We start from the raw sequence: 18,897 nt of genomic DNA, 5'->3' as shown, positions 1-18,897 counted from the left end.
AAGAATACGAAGTATGAGCTCGAACTTATAAATTATACGAAGTATGATGGGGCAAGAGTGAGGTGCAGGTCTCAGAAGTATTTGCCGGACGAAGTTCCCAGCAAGAGGTACTTTCTGCAAGAAAATGAATACCGGAAACGAAAAGCGATAAAACGGATCCAACATTGAGGGGGTGACAATTAATAAAGAATCGGATATACTCAAGTGCTTCGAACACTACTTTGAAAACCTCATAGGCAAAGGAAGAAAGTCAGACGTTGATGCTGGAAATGAAACGAAGCAGTGGAGCCTGTCCCGCTTGACAGATGAGGAGCAGCAGGCATTAGATATGCCCCTCCATTTGGGAGAAGTCCACGATGCAATAAAGTCTCTCGCACGAAATAAAACACCTGGGCCAGATGGGTTGGGATGAGAATTCTACCAAACCTTTGCGGATTTCCTCTCGCCAGTGTTACTACAGGTATTCCGAGAATCTGGGACACGGGGGTTGCTTCCGCGAACTTTTCGACGTTCCCGTACGGTACTGATACCTAAGAAAATTGTCGAAGGGAGTGTGCCCGGTGTCAAGGACTACAGACCTATATCACTGTGCAATACGGATGATAAACTATACTCTAAAATACTTGCAGCTCGACTACAGAAAGTGATTCCCAATCTCGTTGGAGACCATCAGTCGTGTGCTATAAAGGGCAGAAGTATCCAAATGAACATTCACGTGCTGCGCACGATAATGGACATATGTACACAAGAAGGCGACCAGGCAGCAGTGCTCCAAGACGACTTGATGAAATCGTTTGACAGAGTCCGACATGATTTCTTATTTTCTGTACTGCATCAGATGAACATCGGTCAAGCTTTCTCGGAACGTGTACGACTTTGCTACAGAGAAGTAACAACAAGAATCCTTAACAACAATACGTGCACATCAGAAATTCCAATTCGTTCATCTGTTCGCCAAGGATGCCCGCTGTTCCCTCTCTTGTTTGACATGTACATCGAACCGTTATGCCGAAAGATCATCAACAATAAGAACATTAGAAAATTATCGACTTGGAAACAGTGAAGTCAAGGTGTTGGCATATGCGGATGATATCACATTTGTCGTTGCTGACAAGAAGAGTGTTACCGGCGTCCTCAAAGAAATTGATGAATATTGCAAACATTCAGGAGCGAGCCTTAACAAAGAAAAGTCTGTTGGGATATGGGCGGAGCAGTGGGGACGACGCCGGCGAAGTTTCAAGGGATTGAGTGGCAATGTGCACCAAGTGTATACCTAGGACTCCCGTTGCAGGAAAGTAAATACCAATACGATGTGGATGGAACTGTCGATCTCTCAGCGTGCGTCAGTGTGTAACGTCTTCCTCGTTGCGAAGCTGGTGTACTGTCTGCAAGTGCTGCAGTGTGCAAGGACAAAGATTCAAAAATTCCACCGTGTTTTCGCTACGTTCACGTGGATTTGAACTTTGAAGCAATGCGCAGGGACAATCTTTTCAGACCGGTGTGCAGTGGTGGGGTAGGACTACAACATCTGTTCGGGATGCAACTCGTTGTGAGGCTTTTCTTTTTTCGTAACTCTAGGCACCCTGTGTTAAAATGTATGCTGCAAAGTATTGGGCAGAACTAGTAGTGGCAAAAGTGGATCGTACATTCAAGCTGTCCGGTATTTACACTGAAGTACTGTGATGCATGCGTTTCTTGCTGGTAAGGTTTTCGCGGGACGACCTCTTCAGTGTGTCAAAAGCGAGACTGAAAACTGATCTTATAGATTCCCTTTTCCCAATACCTCTTTACAGAAAGATTCCCAGTAACTGGGCAGGATCCGACATCCTAAGCAGAGTGAAGAAAACGTGTATCAAGCCACGGATTAAGACGTTTTTCTTTAAAGTGCATACAAATCATGGTTAGCGGATAAAGGTATATTCGTACCATGGTCCACCAACTGCCGATATTGTAATGAACCTGAGACTAGTGAACATGTATTCATACATTGTACTGAGGCACAGTTTATGTGGGACGACTTGAGCCGGATGATTAACAAAAGGATACGATTGAACCCCCACACTATGAGATATCTGCCCCTAGTGGAAAAAAAAACGGTCCCGCGTATGACACCTTGTGTATCCTAGCAATGTTTAGTCTATGGGAAGTTATAGTCGCTGGCAGAAATGAAGAGTCAAGGAGACCACCAATGGAGTGCTTGGCCAACGAACTGTTACAAATCAGGGGCTTTGCAGAGTACAGAGGACATGTGCCAGGTTAGCTTAATAAATTCTGTTGTTGTGTGACTCCAGGCCGGAGCCTGCATGATGAAGCCTACGATGAAACTAGTAAGTTACGAATGTTACGTGATCGGCGGAATGTGATATTGGGGGGAGCAGGAAAGATTATTTTAAGTCTTTCGTCGCTGTGAAGTATGTTGAGATGGCAGGTGAAGATGGATCCTGCGCCACTCAGTGCTTTGTTATAGGCGGTAACGAAGGATAAGGGATTTTGTTGCTGCCGCGGTTCATGTGAAAGTAATTTATCCGGATCTAGAGATTTGCACGTGGAAAGAGCATTGTTGATAAGGTTGGAAGGGTAATTTCGTTTTCTAAAATCGTTCGACATTTCTTCAGCGCATGTCTCAAAATCTTCTGGGTTAGAGCATATCCGTTTTAGACGTGTGAATTGACAAAAGGGGATGTTCCTTTTCTGAGTATAAGGTGGTAGCTGTCAAAATGAAGGTACTGGCGTTTGTCAGTGGATTTCTTGTATAGACTCGTGACCAGCTTACCAGACTGTATAGAGACAGTCACGTCTAGAAAATTCACTGATGCTTGAGAAAGGTTACACGTGAACTTGATGGCCTGATGTACGGAGTTAAAATGCTCGAAAAACGCAATTAAGGATGGTTCATCACCCGACCATACGATGAAAATGTCGTCAATGTACCTTAAGAAGACTAAAGGTTTGATCGGGAAGGATGCTAATGTTTTTTCTTCAAATTGCCCCATGAAACGATTCGCATAGTTGGGAGACACGCGTGATCGCATTGGTGCGCCTTGAATTTGGACAAAATGTTTCTCATTAAATATAAAGTGTTATAGATGAGCACACGCTCAAGAAGCAAGAGGACAGCTGATGTCTGGAGAACTTCAGACAGGAAAGATTCAAGAAAAACTTTCACCGCATCTAGACCCTAATCGTGTGATATGTTTGTATAAAGGGATGTAACATCCATAGTAGCCAAGATGACGTTGCTCAAATCGCGGTTCTGCTTATTAATCGAATTGACTTGAAGGAGAAAGTCATTGGTGTCTTTTACGTAAGAGGGGAGAAGCGGAGGAACGTGTTTAATACAATGATCTAAAAGGAGAGAAATGTTTTCGGTGGGTGTGTTTATTCCCGATATTACAGGCCTGCCGGGGTTATTTTTCTTGTGTACCTTAATCAATAGGTAAAATGAACCTGGAGTAGCATTTTTGGGTCTAATGAACTCCGCAATGTTACTTGGAATTGAATCGTTAGAGATTAGTGCGCTGATTTCCTGGTTAATTGTGCGACAAAAAAAAAAGTGGGGTTAGAGTCAAGAGGCTTGTAAAACCTAGCATTATGAGGTGCTCATTTGCTTTGCTGATGTAGTCTGAAATATTCATCAAGACAATTCCTCCGCCTTTATCAGCGGGCCTGATTATGATGTCATCACGAGATTTAAGATTTTGTAATGCTATCCGTTCTTTCTTAGATAAATTAAATGATCCCTGCTTATCAAAATTGTTAAGAAGGCCTTTAATGTCATTGGATACTGCTTTAATATAATTGTCGATCATAGGGCTAGTTTTTGGCTGATCATAGGGCTAGGGTCAGAGGTCCAGACGGAAGGTTTCTTAAATGGCGTTACTTCAGCGCGTGCACTGCCGTGAAAAAATGTTTGCAAATGCATCCATCTACTTAAATTTTGGAGATCGTTTAGAATTTCAAATCCATCAACACCATGAGGAGTGGGGACAAAGCTCAGTCCATTGGATAAAACTCTAGTTTCAGCTTTGCTTAAAGTAACGTCTCATAAGTTAAAAACAACATTTAGCGGTGGACCTACAGAGGTCTGTGGTTGGTCTAATAAACCATAGATTAAGTCTGGAAATGTCGGTAACATGGATATTATCACGACAAACTTTCTTACACTTCGTACGCTGTACTTGGGCGAGCTTATCGGAAGAAAAACGATTGAGTGTGAGCACCTCTTCTGGCGTCAGAGCGTGAGCTAGTTGACGGAGCTGGTTGTCTATGTCAGTTTCGTGTTGCTAATATTACGTCTCAAGCCACCCGCTATTTCCATGTCGCTTCGGCTTTACCTTCGGACGTGGCCTGCGACGTGGCTGACATATCTCTGCGCCCCTTTATCAGCAACGCCGTACGAAGACCTCAAGGCCGCGATCATCGCGAGGACAACACTTTCCGAGCGAAAACGACTCCAGCAGCTGTTGTCCGCTGAGAACCTTGGCGATCGGACTCAACTTTTACGCACATGCGGACCCTTCTCGGATCCCGCGCTACCACGATGGACGAGTCTTTGCTGAAGGAGCTTTTTCTTCGGCGTCTCCCTCCTACCGTACAAATGCAACATGGCAAAATGGCAACATCAACAACCTTACCGATCGCGGACTTGGCCGACCATGCTGACAGGATACCTGAGGTTGCGCCAGCGACGATTGCCACCGTTCAGCCTCCAGATTCACCTATCCCTGTCACTCCGTCCCGTTCTCTCCAGGACGGTCTTGAAGAACTTACAGACGACGTACGGCACACATGTCTTCGCTTCTCGCAGCTGTGCTGCCGCGACGACAGAATTCCAGAGATGATGATCCCGGAAGAGCTCGTCCGCGCGGACCACAATCACCCTCTTCCCGCCCCGCTCGACGACCCCGTTCCCCTTCCCCGGAGAACCCAACTGACTTTTGTTGGTGTCACTGGTCCTTGCGCGTGGTCGGGAAACCGCCCAGGGGGTCGCTAACGGCGGCGTGCGACACCCCTTCTCCTGTCAACGGCAGCCGCCTCCTGTATATCACAGACCCCATTTCTCGCCGCCGCTATTTTGTCGACACCGGAGCGGAAGTTAGTCTAATCCCTGCAACTTGCGCCGACCCAGAAGCCACTTATCACCTCGCTGCCGCCAACGCTACTGGGATTCCAGTTTATGGCGAACGTTCCTTCACACTTTCCTTGGGACTTCGCCGTACATGTCACTGGGTTTTCCGCACCGCCGCCATTACCCACAACATTCTGGGAGCGGATTTCCTACACCACTTCGGCTTGCTCGTCGATCTGAAACGCAGAACACTAGTCGACTCTACGACGCAATTGCGCACGCCTGCCCTGCGTTTGAAGGCACCCGAGACCGTTCCCACTCCCATCATCTCCTCACTCCAGTCCCCTTTCGCCGAAGTGGTGCATGAATTGCCATCGCTCACGAAGCCACCAGACTGGACGAAGCCGGTGGGCCATGATGTCGTTCATCATATTGAGACGAAGGGTGCCCCAGTTCACTTTCGACCCCGCCGTCTCGCCCCTGAAAAACTGCGGATCGCTCAAGGCGAATTTCAACATTTGCTTGACATCGGCATCGCGCGGCCGTCAAACAGTGATTGGGCGACTCCGCTTCACATGGTCCCAAATAAACTGGTGATTGGCGGCCTTGTGGGGATTTTCGAGCACTGAACTCCATCACGAAGCCAGACAGATACCCCCTGCCCAACATTCAAGACTTCACCATCAATTTGGCCGGCACCAGATACTCCAGCAAAATAGACCTGGTGAAAGCGTACCACCAGATTCCGATGGCACATAACAGCGATTACGACGCCATTCGGATTATTTGAATTTTTACGCATGCCGTTCGGCCTCAAGAACGCGGCCCAAACCTTTCAGCGCTTCATCGACACCATTCTACGAGGGCTCCCTTTCGCTTTTGCGTATATCGACGACATACTTATCGCCAGCGCTACAGAACAGCAACACTTAGACCACCTTCGGCATGTTCTCTCTCGTCTGCAAGAGCACGGTATCGTGATAAACGTCCAAAAATCAGAATTCGGCAACTCGTCTCTTGAGTTCCTCGGCCACAGAATCACATCGGACGGCATTGTTCCTCTTCCCAGCAAGGTCCAGGCCATCCGGGAGTTCCCTCGCCCCGCCTCCAGCAAGCAACTGCGCCGTTTACTCGGGCTTGTGAATTTTTATCGTCGTTTCGTGCCAGGCTGCGCGGCGCTTGTGCGGCCACTCGAGAATTTACTGAAATCGTCCCGCTCGCCAGCCGCGCTCTTGTCCTGGTCAGAAGACGCGGCAGAAGCCTTCGACTCTGTCAAGGAAGCACTCGCGAGCGCCACCATGCTCAGCCATCCAACACACGATGCACCAACTTCCCTTCTTGTCGACGCTTCCGACAATGCATTCAGAGCGGCTTTTCAACAGGAAATCGGCGGCATCCGTTTTCCCCTCGCCTTTTTCTCATGGAAACTTTCCGAGACCGAGTCAAAGTACAGCGCTTTCGGGAAAGAACTACTCGCCGCCTACTCCGCCGTCCGACACTTCAGGCATTTCTTGGAAGGTCGGACCTTTACTATTTGGACTGACCATAAGCCTCTTGTCGGCGCCTTCACGTCCGCAAGTCGGAACTACACTCCGCGTGAAATTCGGCATTTGGCTTACATCGCCGAATTCTCCACGGACGTTCGGCACATCAGAGGCGCCAAGAACGCAGCTGCTGACGCCCTAAGTCGCGTTCACTCTATCGGCAGCCCTCCTGTTCTCTCCGCAGATATCATTGCCCTTGAACAGTCACGCGACCCTGAAATCGCACACCTACGAACACAGCGCTCCACCAGCCTCAAGCTTCAGGACGTGCTTTTCCTGGGCCATAGCACACCCATTCTTTGCGACAAAACCTGCGCTGATCCCCGCCCTGTCATACCAGCGACTTTACGGAAATCCGTCTTTGACAGTATTCACGGGCTTGCCCACTCAGGAACGCGTGCTTCCATCAAACTCGTACTTCAACACTTCGTGTGGCCCGGAGCACGCCAGGATATTCGCCGCTGGGTACGCTCTTGCGTTCCGTGTCAGCTCTCCAAATGCCATCAGCACACGGTTTCCCCTTTGGCAGCGTTCCTGCCTCCTACCGACCGTTTCACCAAGGTGCACATTGACCTGGTCGGTCCATTACCACCATCCAAAGGAAACCGTTACATACTCACCTGCGTCGACCGGTTTACGCAGTGGCCGGGGGCAACGCCCATACCAGACGTTACTGCTGCCACCGTCCCTACGGCCTTTTTGGCAACTTGGGTCGCCCGTTTTGGCGTTCCGGAGGAAGTCGTAACGGATCGGGGCCCGCAGTTTGAGAATGCCTTGTTCCACGCTTTTACCCGCGCCCTCGGAACTGAACGGCTTCGAACTTCTGCGTATCACCCCGCCTGCAATGGACTAGTCTAGCGTTTTAACCGCCACATGAAACAAGCTATCATGGCGCAAAACTCCCGAGATCACTGGACCGAAACCCTTCCGTTGGTCCTTTTGGGTATCCTATCTGCCCTCAAGTCCGACTTGGGTTGCTCTTCCGCGGAACTCGTCTACGGAGCCCCGCTGCGGTTGCCTGCAGACGCTTTTAAACCGCCTCCCCAGCCTATTCACCCTTCAACTTTCGTCACACAACTCCGGAACGCCTTCGCAACCCTCCAGTTTACTCAAGCTCGTGCCTCATCCGCGGCGCCACCTTTCATTCCCACCGAACTGCATTCCACGACACACGTATTTTTGCGCACCGATCGCCTTCGTCGCGCCCTCGAACCTCCTTACTCCGGCCCTTAGAAGGTACTGCAACGCGCTTCTAAGACCTTCCTCCTTGACGTCCGCGGCCAGCCCGAAAGTGTGTCGATTGACCGGTTGAAGCCCACATTTCTCGACAACATAGCCCCGGCCCACTATCCTGACCCATCTCTACCACCGGACACAGTCACGCCTCCCAGGCCTCCAAGGCGTGTCACTTGGGCTCCGACTACGCTCGCTCCAACACGTTCCTCCGGAACTTTGGAAGGGGGGCATATGTAGTGCGAACACAACAACGACACTATAATCATCCACGCCACGCGCTCTTGCCTCACGCAGGAATAAAACTTTCTTTCATCCACCGACAACGACGGTTCTAGTCTGTCCTTATTCTCCAGCGAGAACCCCACACACTCAGCCGATCGTCTGCTACGGCAATGGAGATAAGTATGAACCGCCCTTGCCTTTTCTTAATTGACGCTGCCGTTCCATGAGAAGCACATCAATGACTGTAGGGACGATAAATGTGAAGGGACTCAACTCAAGAAAGAAACATGATCAACTTAAACGTTATCTTCAAGACCACGACGATATTGATGTGCTAGCAGTTCAGGAAACTAAGATCTGCTCTGAAGAAAGACGACGGCATTGATACCTTATGTGTTTGCAACAGACTTCGATGTTGTCGTCAGCCACGCGGTTAGATGTTCGGCGGGAACTTTGTTGTGTTTAAGAAAGAGACAAAACATGCTTCCGCTGCAGTACTCCATCAAGGTCGAGTAGCGAAATTAAACGTCCTTGTAAAGAACCAGATATGGCGCTAGATCGGTGTGTATGCGCCCAACGACATGCTAGAAAGGGTCGCTTATTTCCACTCCGTGGGTGACCTCGCAGAGGAAGTGGACAACACAGTACTGCTGGGCGACTTCAACTGTACGTTACGCGATAGCGATAGGAATAGAATCAAAAACACCGCCGACAAAAGCGAAGAAGCCTTGCAAGCTTTAATAACAAATTGCAGCATGACGGATGCATTTGAGTGCATGAAAGGAACGCCTCCCGTATTTACACACTTTCAAGGGAATTCTCACGCCAGGTTAGATAGAGTATACATATCAACACTGAGCAAGAAGAAGGTCACGAGATACGGTGTGCGCCCTGCATATTTTAGTGACCACTGTTTAGTAAAGGCGACCCTCGGTCAGGACAGAAAGAAGATGGCCAGAAGCGATGGATGGTCGTTGTGGAAGATGAATGTGAGGATGCCCGATGATGAGAGCTTCGTTGGATTGGTAAAGGATGAGATTGTAGGACTCATAACAACGGGCAGGACGTGGAGCTCAGCGTGGGATCTCTTTAAACAACGTGTACGTTTTATTGCAATCGAGAGGAGCAGTGTGCTAGCATACCAAGAAAAATGGCGAGAGGAGGAACTAAAGAACCTGAGCGCTATTATCAAGGCTGAGTCCAAAAACCCGGGATCATTAAATAAAGAAATGGAGGACACAAAATATGAGCTGGAACTAATCAACCAAACGAGATATGAGGGGGCAAGAATTCGGTCCAGATCCAGACAATATTTAGCAGACGAGTTGCCCAGTAAGAGACACGTCCGACATGAGCTGGAACATGTTCGGATGAAAACTATAGAAGAGATTGAACAACAGGGGGCAATAATAAGTGATGAAGAAATGATACAAAAATGTTTCTACGCGTACTTCGACAATTTGATTGGGAAAGGAAGGAAATCGCAACCGAGCGTTGCTGAGATAACACAGTGGACGGATGTGGCCAAGTTGACAGAGGAGGAAAAAATAACACTGGGTTCCCCGCTTGAGCTAGCTGAGATAAAACATGCGATACAATCACTCGGGAAAAACAAGACGCCCGGTCCTGATGACTTAGTAGGGAGTTCTATCAGATGTTTGCTGACTTCATTGCTCCCGTTTTGTTAGAAGTGTACAAGGAGTCAGAAAGACAAGGAACTTTCCCTGCATCTTTTCGGCGTTCTCACACAGTTTTCATCCCTAAGGAGATACCCGCGGGAACTGTCCCTCGAGTGACAGATTTTAGACCAATCACCCTATGCAACCTGAATTACAAGCTGTTTGCTAAAGTACTCGCGGCTCGTCTGCATAAGGTGATTCCGATCCTGATAGGTCAGCATCAAACGTGCGCAATCAGAGGCAGGAGCATTCATACTAACGTTCATGTGCTGCGAACAGTCGTAGACGTGTGTGCTCAACAAGGAGATCAGGCGGCAGTGCTTCAAGCAGACCTCTCGAAAGCTTTTGATAAGGTTTGCCATGACTTCTTATTTTCCATATTGAACTTGACGAACCTGGTCCAGGATTTCATAGACCGTGTGCGTTTGTGCTATAGAGACGCGTCAACTCAGCTTGTTGTCAACAAAATCTGTTCAGAGAGCATTATTCTCCGTTCATCAGTGAGGCAGGGATGACCGTTGTCGCCTCTCTTATTCAACCTTTATGTAGAACCACTGTGTAGAAGGATTATAAACAACCCCAGCATAGAAGGGTTTCATCTGGGCACCTGCGAGATGAAAGTGACGGGCTACCCAGATGATCTAACTTTTATTGTTTCCGATAAAAAAAGTGTTGTTGGTGTCATAAATGAGATTGAACAATACTGCAAGTTATCGGGTGCTAGCCTCAACAGAAACAAATCTGTGGGAATATCGGTAGGTCCATGGGGGACAACCCGAAGTATTTCAAAGCATCAAGGGGCAGTGCGCACCAGGGGACTACTTAGGTGTCCCACTACAGAGGGCAGAAGCATCAGTGGCACATGGACGAAGCTTTGCGGAAAACTGAGAACGCATGCGAACATGTGGAAAGCACGGGAGCTTTCCATCTTCCAAAGAGCAGAAGTATGCAACACGTTCTTGGTAGCCAGGGTTGTATACTTTTTTCGAAAATGCAATCATCCGGTGATTAGAACCATGCTACAGAAAATTGGTCATGTCTATCTTCCTGATATTAGAGAGTTTTAGTATACCGGCCATAGGCTACCGGTGGGGTCGGTATTGACGTCATGCCTTCTCTGCGCCAGCGCGAGCGGAATACCGGCCTCCCGGTCCTACAGGCCGCCGGTCGCAGAGGCGAAATACCGCGCAGCCTACCGCCAGCGTACCGCTCGCTTCACCGGCGAGTAGTATTCATTCAAGAGTATTCATTCCATGACTGCTCTATGCAAATATTGGACGGCTTAGGCGTTTGTAGGGGGCGGTGAGAAGCGTCATAATGTGCCGCTATAGCTCAGTGGTCGAGCAAGGCTCTCGTAAGCCAGGGGTCGTGAGTTCAAACCTCACTGGCGGCAGCTGTCCCGCGTTTTCATTATGAAACGTATTATTCCTGGTGATGATGTAGCCATCTTGAACGAACAAAAAACAACAATATTGAACAGTATTCATTGCATAACTACTCTATGCAAATATTGGACGGTTTAGGCGTTTGTGGGGGGCGGTGAGGAACGTCATGATGTGCCGCTATAGCTCAGTGGTAGAGCAAGGGTCACGCTGCCAGTAAAAACGTGGCTCGAACAAAAAGGCATATTCGTACCATGGAGTACGAATTGCAGATATTGTAAAGTACCAGAGATTATAGACCATGTGTTTATTGAGTGTACGGAGGCGGCTTTCTTGTGGGACGATTTAAGTAGGGCTATTGATGTACGACTCAGGCTAAACCCTCATACAATACGCTTCCTCCCCTTAATTGAGAAGAATGGTCCAAGATGTGATGTTATATGTGTTATTGCTATGTTTTCCTTATGGAAGGTACGCATGCTGGATCGAAATGAGGAACCTCTCATGCCTCCCATATTCTTCTTACGAAAAGGGCTTTCAGGTATGATGACCATGGCACGACACAGAAACGAGACTCCAACTTGGCTTACATCCGTATGTGAGAAGCTTGTTACAAAAAGACACAAGTCACTGTAAATCTCACGGTTGCATATTCATCATGTAAATATTCATCTAGCACTGATGTAAATCACATAGTGAGCGAAATAAAGTAATTTTGTTCAACAAAAAAAAATGCCGCTATAGCTCAGTGGTAGAGTACTGGTCTCGTAAACCAGGGGTCGTGAGTTCAAATCTAACTGGCGGCAGCTGTCCGGCGTTTTCATTATGACGTTCATTATTCCTGGTGATGATGTAGCGATCTTGAACGAACAACAACAACAAAAAAACAACAACATTGAACAGTATTCATTTCACGACTACGCTATGCAAATATTGGACGGCTTAGGCGTTCGTAGAGGGAGGTGAGAAACACCAGAACGTGCCGCAATAGCTCAGTGGTAGAGCAAGGGTCTCGTAAACCAGGGGTCGTGAGTTCAAACCTAACTGGCGGCAGCTGTCTGGCGTTTTCATTATGACGTTATTATTCCTGGTGATGATGTAGCGATCTTGAACGAACAACAACAAAAAAAAAAACATTGAACAGTATTCATTTCACGACTACTCTATGCAAATAATGGACGGCTTAGGCGTTCGTAGGGGGCGGTGAGGAACGTCAGAACGTGCCGCTATAGCTCAGTGGTAGAGTACTGGTCTCGTAAACCAGGGGTCGTGAGTTCAAACCTCACTGGCGGCAGCTGTCCAGCGTTTTCATTATGAAACGCAGATGCTTCGAAGAATATTATGAAGAATTAATAGGTAAAGAAAGAAAAGCGAAACTGACGGACTGTGAAAACCAATGGAAGCTGACGCAGCTAACAATGGAAGACCAAGAAATGTTAGACCAGCCATTACAACTACAAGAGATAAGAGCGGCAATGACATCATTGGGAAAGAACAAGACACCGGGACCTGACGGACTAGGGGTCGAATTCTATCAAAAGTTTGCCGATTTCTTATCACCGGTGTTATTAGAAGTATATCGGGAAGCCGAAAGAGAAGGATTGCTACCTGGATCGTTTCGACGATCACACACCGTCCTAATACTGAAGAAAAAGGCAGAAGGAAGAATACCATGTGTCGCAGACTACAGGCCTATCACACTCAGCAATGTAGATTATAAACTGTATGCCAAAGTCCTCGCAGCTAGGCTGCAGAAAGTCATGGGAACCCTCGTCGCAAATCATCAGACCTGTGCCATCAGGGGTAGAAGCATCCAAACGAACATTCATGTGCTCCGTACTGTAATTGATGTATGCAGGCAAGAAGGTGATCAGGCGGCAGTCATTGAGGCCGACTTATCGAACGCCTTTGATCGTGTGAGTCATGATTTCTTATTTTCCGCTCTCCAGCAGATGAATGTCGGAAAGGTGTTCACGGAACGTCTTCGTCTCTGTTACAACGCGGTGACGACGAAACTAGTAATTAATAATAAGTGCACACGTGCAATCCACCTGAAATCATCGGTACGACAGGGGTGCCCATTATCCCCACTACTCTTCGACCTCTATATAGAACCACTGTGCCAAAGTGTTTTAAGCAACATGAATATAAGAGGCTATCACCTGGGTGACAGCATAGTGAAGGTATTGGCTTACGCTGATGACCTGACGTTTGTGGTTGCGGACAAAAAGAGTGTTGCGGGAGTGCTGAAGGAAATTGAAGAATTCTGTAAGTTGTCGGGTGCCAGGCTTAATAAGGAAAAATCAGTTGGTATATGGGCTGGACAATGGGGCTCTACACCAGCGATGTATGAGGGTATAAGGTGGCAGTGTAATCCGACTGTATACTTAGGTGTCCCCCTGCAGGAAACCAGAAACACTAATGGGATGTGGACAGAACTGTGTAAAAATGTGCAAATTCGTGCAAACATGTGCAAAGGGAGAGAGCTGTCCATCTTCCAAAGGGCAAGTGTCTGCAATGTGTTCCTTGTTGCAGAAGTTGTCTACCTGTTACAAGTGATGCAGTGTTCGAGGAGCAAAATTCAACAACTTCACCGTGTGTTTGCAACACTGATATGGAAATCAAACTTCGAGGCAATGCGAAGGAACAACTTGTTCAAAGCAATACGTGATGGGGGAGTAGGGCTACAGCATCTGTTTGTCCAAAAACTACTTATGAGGCTCTTTTCTTTCGCAAATGCAGGCACCCTGTTTTGTGTGAAATGCTGCAGAGTGTTGGACAGGTATATCTACCGCAGATCGTGGTAGGGACTGTGAAACGTACGTTTGTGTTGTCTGGCTTCTACAATGATGTGGTGGAAAGTATAAGGTTCCTACTGACTAGGTTTACAAGAGACTATGTGTTCAGTGTGTCAAGAAGCAAGCTAAGAGCGGATCTCATTGAATGCCTCTTTCAAACTCCAATATACAGATAAATTCCGAGTGACTGGCCAGGTACTGATGTACTTTGCCGTGTTAGGAAAATGCCGATTAAGCCAGCGCTAAAAACATTTTTCTTCAAGATACATACAAACACGTTGCCCGTGAAATCGTGGCTGGCAGCGAAAGGAATATTCGTACCATTGTCAGATAACTGTCGTTACTGCAGAGAACCTGAAACTATTGAACACATTTTTCTTTATTGTACAGAGGCCCAGTTCCTGTGGCAAGACCTAAGTATATTAATTCGGAATAGTTTGTGACTTTATCCCCACACGATGCGCTACTTACCCTTAGCAGAGAAGAAAGGGCCACGATATGACGTCCTGTGTGTAGTCGCATTGTACTCATTATGGAAAGTGATCATTGCTGGCAGAAACGAGGAGCCCATGAGACCACCGATGGTATATTTAAGAGAAGAACTAAGACAAATGAAACAATATGCTGAATACAGAGGAGAAGTACCGGAATGGCTTGAACAATTCTGTGGCTGTGTTGCTCCAAGTCGGAGTCCACTCTTTTAAATGCAGGTGTCTTTTTAATCTGATGTCAAGTTAAAATGTATCAAAATAAAAAAGGTTAAGGAAAAAAAAAGCCGCTATAGCTCAGTGGTAGAGCACTGGTCTCGTAAACCAGGGGTCGTGAGTTCAAACCTCACTGGCGGCAGCTGTACCGCGTTTTCATTATGAAATGTATCATTCCTGGTGATGATGTAGCCATCTTGAACGAACAAAAAACAACAATATTGAACAGTATTCATTGCATAACTACTGTATGCAAATATTGGACGGCTTAGGCGTTCGTAGAGGGAGGTGAGAAACGCCAGAGCGTGCCGCATTAGCTCAGTGGAAGAGCACTGGTCTCGTAAACCATGGGTCATGAGTTCAAACGTCACTGGCGGCAGCTGTCCCGCGCTTGCATTATGAAACGTATTATTCCTGGTGATGATGTAGCCATCTTGAACGAACAAAATAAACAACATTTAACAGTATTCATTCCATGACTACTCTATGAAAATATTGGACGGCCTAGGCGTTCGTAGAGGTAGGTGAGAAGCGTCTAAACGTGCCGCTATAGCTCAATTCCCAATGCCACTGTATAGGAGCATCCCACACGAGTGGCCTGGAAAAGGTATACTGTGCAGGGTAAAAAGGATGCCAATCAGACCCAATCTGAAAACGTTCTTTTTTAAGCTGCATACTGGCACGCTGCCCGTAAAAACGTGGCTCGAACAAAAAGGCATATTCGTACCATGGAGTACGAATTGCAGATATTGTAAAGTACCAGAGACTATAGACCATGTGTTTATTGAGTGTAGGGAGGCGGCTTTCTTGTGGGATGATTTAAGTAGGGCTATTGATGTACGACTCAGGCTAAACCCTCATACAATACGCTTCCTCCCCTTAATTGAGAAGAATGGTCCAAGATATGATGTTATATGTGTTATTGCTATGTTTTCCTTATGGAAGGTACGCATGCTGGATCGAAATGAGGAACCTCTCATGCCTCCCATATTCTTCTTACGAAAAGGGCTTTCAGGTATGATGACCACGGCACGACACAGAAACGAGACTCCAACTTGGCTTACATCCGTATGTGAGAAGCTTGTTACAAAAAGACACAAGTCACTGTAAATCTCACGGTTGCATATTCATCATTTAAATATTCATCTAGCACTGATGTAAATTACATAGTGAGCGAAATACAGTAATTTTGTTCAAAAAAAAAAAGCCGCTATAGCTCAGTGGTAGAGCAAGGGTCTCGTAAACCAGGCGTCGTGAGTTCAAACCGCACTGGCGGCAGCCGTCCCGCGTTTTCATTATGAAACGTATTATTCCTGGTGATGATTTAGCCATCTTGAACGAACAAAAAACAACAATATTGAACAGTATTCATTGCATAACTACTCTATGCAAATATTGGACGGCTTAGGCGTTCGTAGAGAGAGGTGAGAAACAGCAGAACGTGACGCTATAGCTCAGTGGAAGAGCACGCAATTCTACTTCCGGCTGCGAAAGCAAACGGTCGTGTTTATCATGAGCTCCGACGGAGCGGCTCAAAAGGCTAACCCTAGCCTGGATGTTCAAAGTTCTTCTGTATCGACCGACATACCTGATTACAGGATTATTCTGCCTCCGCTGCCAAAGGAATCGTTCGGCAGTAACGCCGTAATTCTTCACGCCGATATAACCGGTAGGCCGTACGAGATTCATGATTTTAAGGCTGTTTTGAAGAACATGCTCGACCCGGTCGACATCGCAGAGTTTTGGGCGTATCAAATGAATCACGTTTGGCTGATTACAACAAGCACACAGGAAGCGAAGGAAAAGCTACTTCAGCATAAGACATGCATCGTGAAGGGGAAGAAATGCCTTCTAATTGATACGTGTCAGAAGGAGGTGACACTAAAAGTGTTCTGGCTGCCGCACCATGTCAGCGACACACAGGTTCAACTTGCTTTCGGCGGCTTTAGAAAGGTGACGGAAGTGCATCGAGAAAAATGGCGCGACGACCTTTTCGGGAATGTGGAAACCACTACGAGAACGATCAAGCTGACGCTTCATGAAGATGTGACTACAGATCGAATTCCTCACATTTTGAAGGTGAGCGGCAGTCAAGTTCTGATATCCATTCCCGGCAGACCGCGATTGTGTCTCCGCTGTCGGGAAGTGGGCCACATAAGGCAGCAGTGTAGAACTCCAAGATGTGACACTTGCCGTCGCTTCGGCCACACCACACAAGATTGCATCCGGTCCTACGCTCAGATGACTCGCCAAGCCCGCGAAGATAATGAGGACATTACCATGGACCAGCAAGAAACTGATGACGCTATGACAAGCCCAACGGACCTTAGTGCTGCTAAGGAGAGTTTGGAAGTCGTTGTTCCAGTGAATTCTGCTTCTTTGCCGAGTGTGCCTGCGCTGGTAACGGAATTTGAGCAACGATCTGTGGAGGCTGCGGCTTGCCCTATGGTCTCGCAGTGTGCAGAAAATAAGGACACGTTAGAGGGGAACATCGACAAATCGGAGCGAGAAATGTCCGAGGTGATCGATGGCCCGCCAGCTACTCCGACAGACACGGAAAAATTCCAGCTTGTCGTCCACCGAACCAAACGCAAGAAATGGGCTATTCCCAAGGTTCCCTACGATGCGCGGGACAAAGGCTGTCACCTGGTCAAGGATCCTAGTTCAACATAATTATGACAGTTACAGTAGCCACACTGAACGTAAGGAGCCTGATCACCAGGAAGAGGAAAAAGCGGCTGATGGACATATTGCTACAAAACAGAATAGATATCTTATTTGCTCAGGAAACGAAGATTGAGGATCCCGATCAGCAGGAGGAGTTGATTTCGTTTTTCAAGAATCTGTATCAGGTTTTTCACTCACGTGCCATACAAGGGAGTGCCGGTACAGCTTTGTTTATCAAGAGATGCAACAAGATCAAGGTTATTCCTGATATCGGCCATGACAATCACGGTCGCATTTGTTTTGCAGACTGTTTGGTGGAAGGGGAGCCACTGCGTGTTGTTTCAATATATGCACCAAACGGAGCCGAGGATCGAAAATAATTCTTTATTTATTTACGGGAATTTCTGCGTACTCCGGCGAAGCTGTTACTAGCAGGCGACTTTAACTGTGTGTTGTCGTCCCGGGATAAGTCTTCCCACACGGGCTGTAAAGATGCGGGAACAGTAGAACTCAGGAACATACTATATAAGAATAATCTAGGTGATGTTGCTGAAGGAATACAGCACAATTCTCTACGGTTTACTCACTGGCAAGGTAGCTCGCATGCTAGGCTTGATCGCATGTATCTGTCCGCTGAGATTAACACCTCCAATGGGCGTTACGCAGTGCAACCTACCAGCTTTTCGGACCATGGACTGGTGCTTCTCACGTTTGCGGTGGGGATGGGTCGCAAGAAGTTGCCTAAAAGAAGTGTCATCTGAAAATTCAACGAGGCGTTGCTAGAAAACGAGGAATTCCGATGTGAAGTGAACGAACTGCTAAACGACTATGTCATAGGAGAAAACATCGACACTTGCTCGTGGGAGCTTTTCACGGGTAGCCTGAAGGTAGCAGCCATCAGAGCTGGACAACTTTATTGCAGAAGAATGAGACAGGAGAAAAACTGCCTTATTGGAGCTCTTACGCGTTTAATCAATCAAGATGAGAGAACTCCGGGTTTCTGTTACCGACCCCAATCTTTACCGACGACATACGTCACTGCAAGGACCACCTCATTACCCAAATGAATAGAGAATACGCTGGAGCAATGATCCGCAGCAGGGCTCGTGTGATCGATCGGGAAGAACAACCTGCAAAAGTCTTCGCCACACTCGAAAGGAAACGCTACGAGGACAAAGCTATCACCGAAGTACGAGTCAGCGATGGGATCAAACGCAGTGCGAAAGAAATCGAGGATGTCTTCGTCGAGTCTTCGTCGAGTACAAGGCATTGTTTGCCGAGACCGATAACTCGGCGAGAGATCAGGTAACAACCTGAGTAGTGGTATATATAAGATCTTATAACAATGGGCCGCTCAGGTTACATGCGACACGCACACGCACGATAAGATATATCAGAAAACAATGGAAATCATGTATCGATAGTGTGAACAATGGGTTCCCAGGTTTCAATAACATGCGCCGCCAGGATAAGGTAACGGTTAACTCAGGTAAACAATGGGAACTCACGTGTCGATAGTGTTTGATGGGCACCTGGATGCACGTTTAATGACATTTAATAACACGCAATGACATGTAATAACGCACAATTACATGTA

General features: G+C 47.3%; 5 non-coding genes across 5 annotated transcripts; all 5 read left to right on the top strand.

Annotated features, from left to right (window-relative positions):
- Nucleotides 1-11,865: 11,865 nt before the first annotated feature.
- Nucleotides 11,866-11,937, top strand: Trnat-cgu (transfer RNA threonine (anticodon CGU)). Its single transcript has one exon. It is a non-coding gene; the product is annotated as a tRNA-Thr (tRNA).
- Nucleotides 11,938-12,112: 175 nt separating this feature from the next.
- Trnat-cgu (transfer RNA threonine (anticodon CGU)) lies at nucleotides 12,113-12,184 on the top strand. The gene has a single exon. It is a non-coding gene; the product is annotated as a tRNA-Thr (tRNA).
- A 169-nt stretch (nucleotides 12,185-12,353) lies between these two features.
- On the top strand, nucleotides 12,354-12,425 carry Trnat-cgu (transfer RNA threonine (anticodon CGU)). Its single transcript has one exon. It is a non-coding gene; the product is annotated as a tRNA-Thr (tRNA).
- A 2,278-nt stretch (nucleotides 12,426-14,703) lies between these two features.
- On the top strand, nucleotides 14,704-14,775 carry Trnat-cgu (transfer RNA threonine (anticodon CGU)). Its single transcript has one exon. It is a non-coding gene; the product is annotated as a tRNA-Thr (tRNA).
- Nucleotides 14,776-15,839: 1,064 nt separating this feature from the next.
- Nucleotides 15,840-15,911, top strand: Trnat-cgu (transfer RNA threonine (anticodon CGU)). Its single transcript has one exon. It is a non-coding gene; the product is annotated as a tRNA-Thr (tRNA).
- The last annotated feature ends 2,986 nt before the right edge of the window (nucleotides 15,912-18,897 follow it).

The sequence above is a fragment of the Ornithodoros turicata genome, chromosome 1 (genome assembly GCF_037126465.1).
Source record: "Ornithodoros turicata isolate Travis chromosome 1, ASM3712646v1, whole genome shotgun sequence".
Lineage (NCBI taxonomy): Eukaryota > Metazoa > Arthropoda > Arachnida > Ixodida > Argasidae > Ornithodoros > Ornithodoros turicata.
This window is presented reverse-complemented; position numbering and strand designations above follow the sequence as displayed.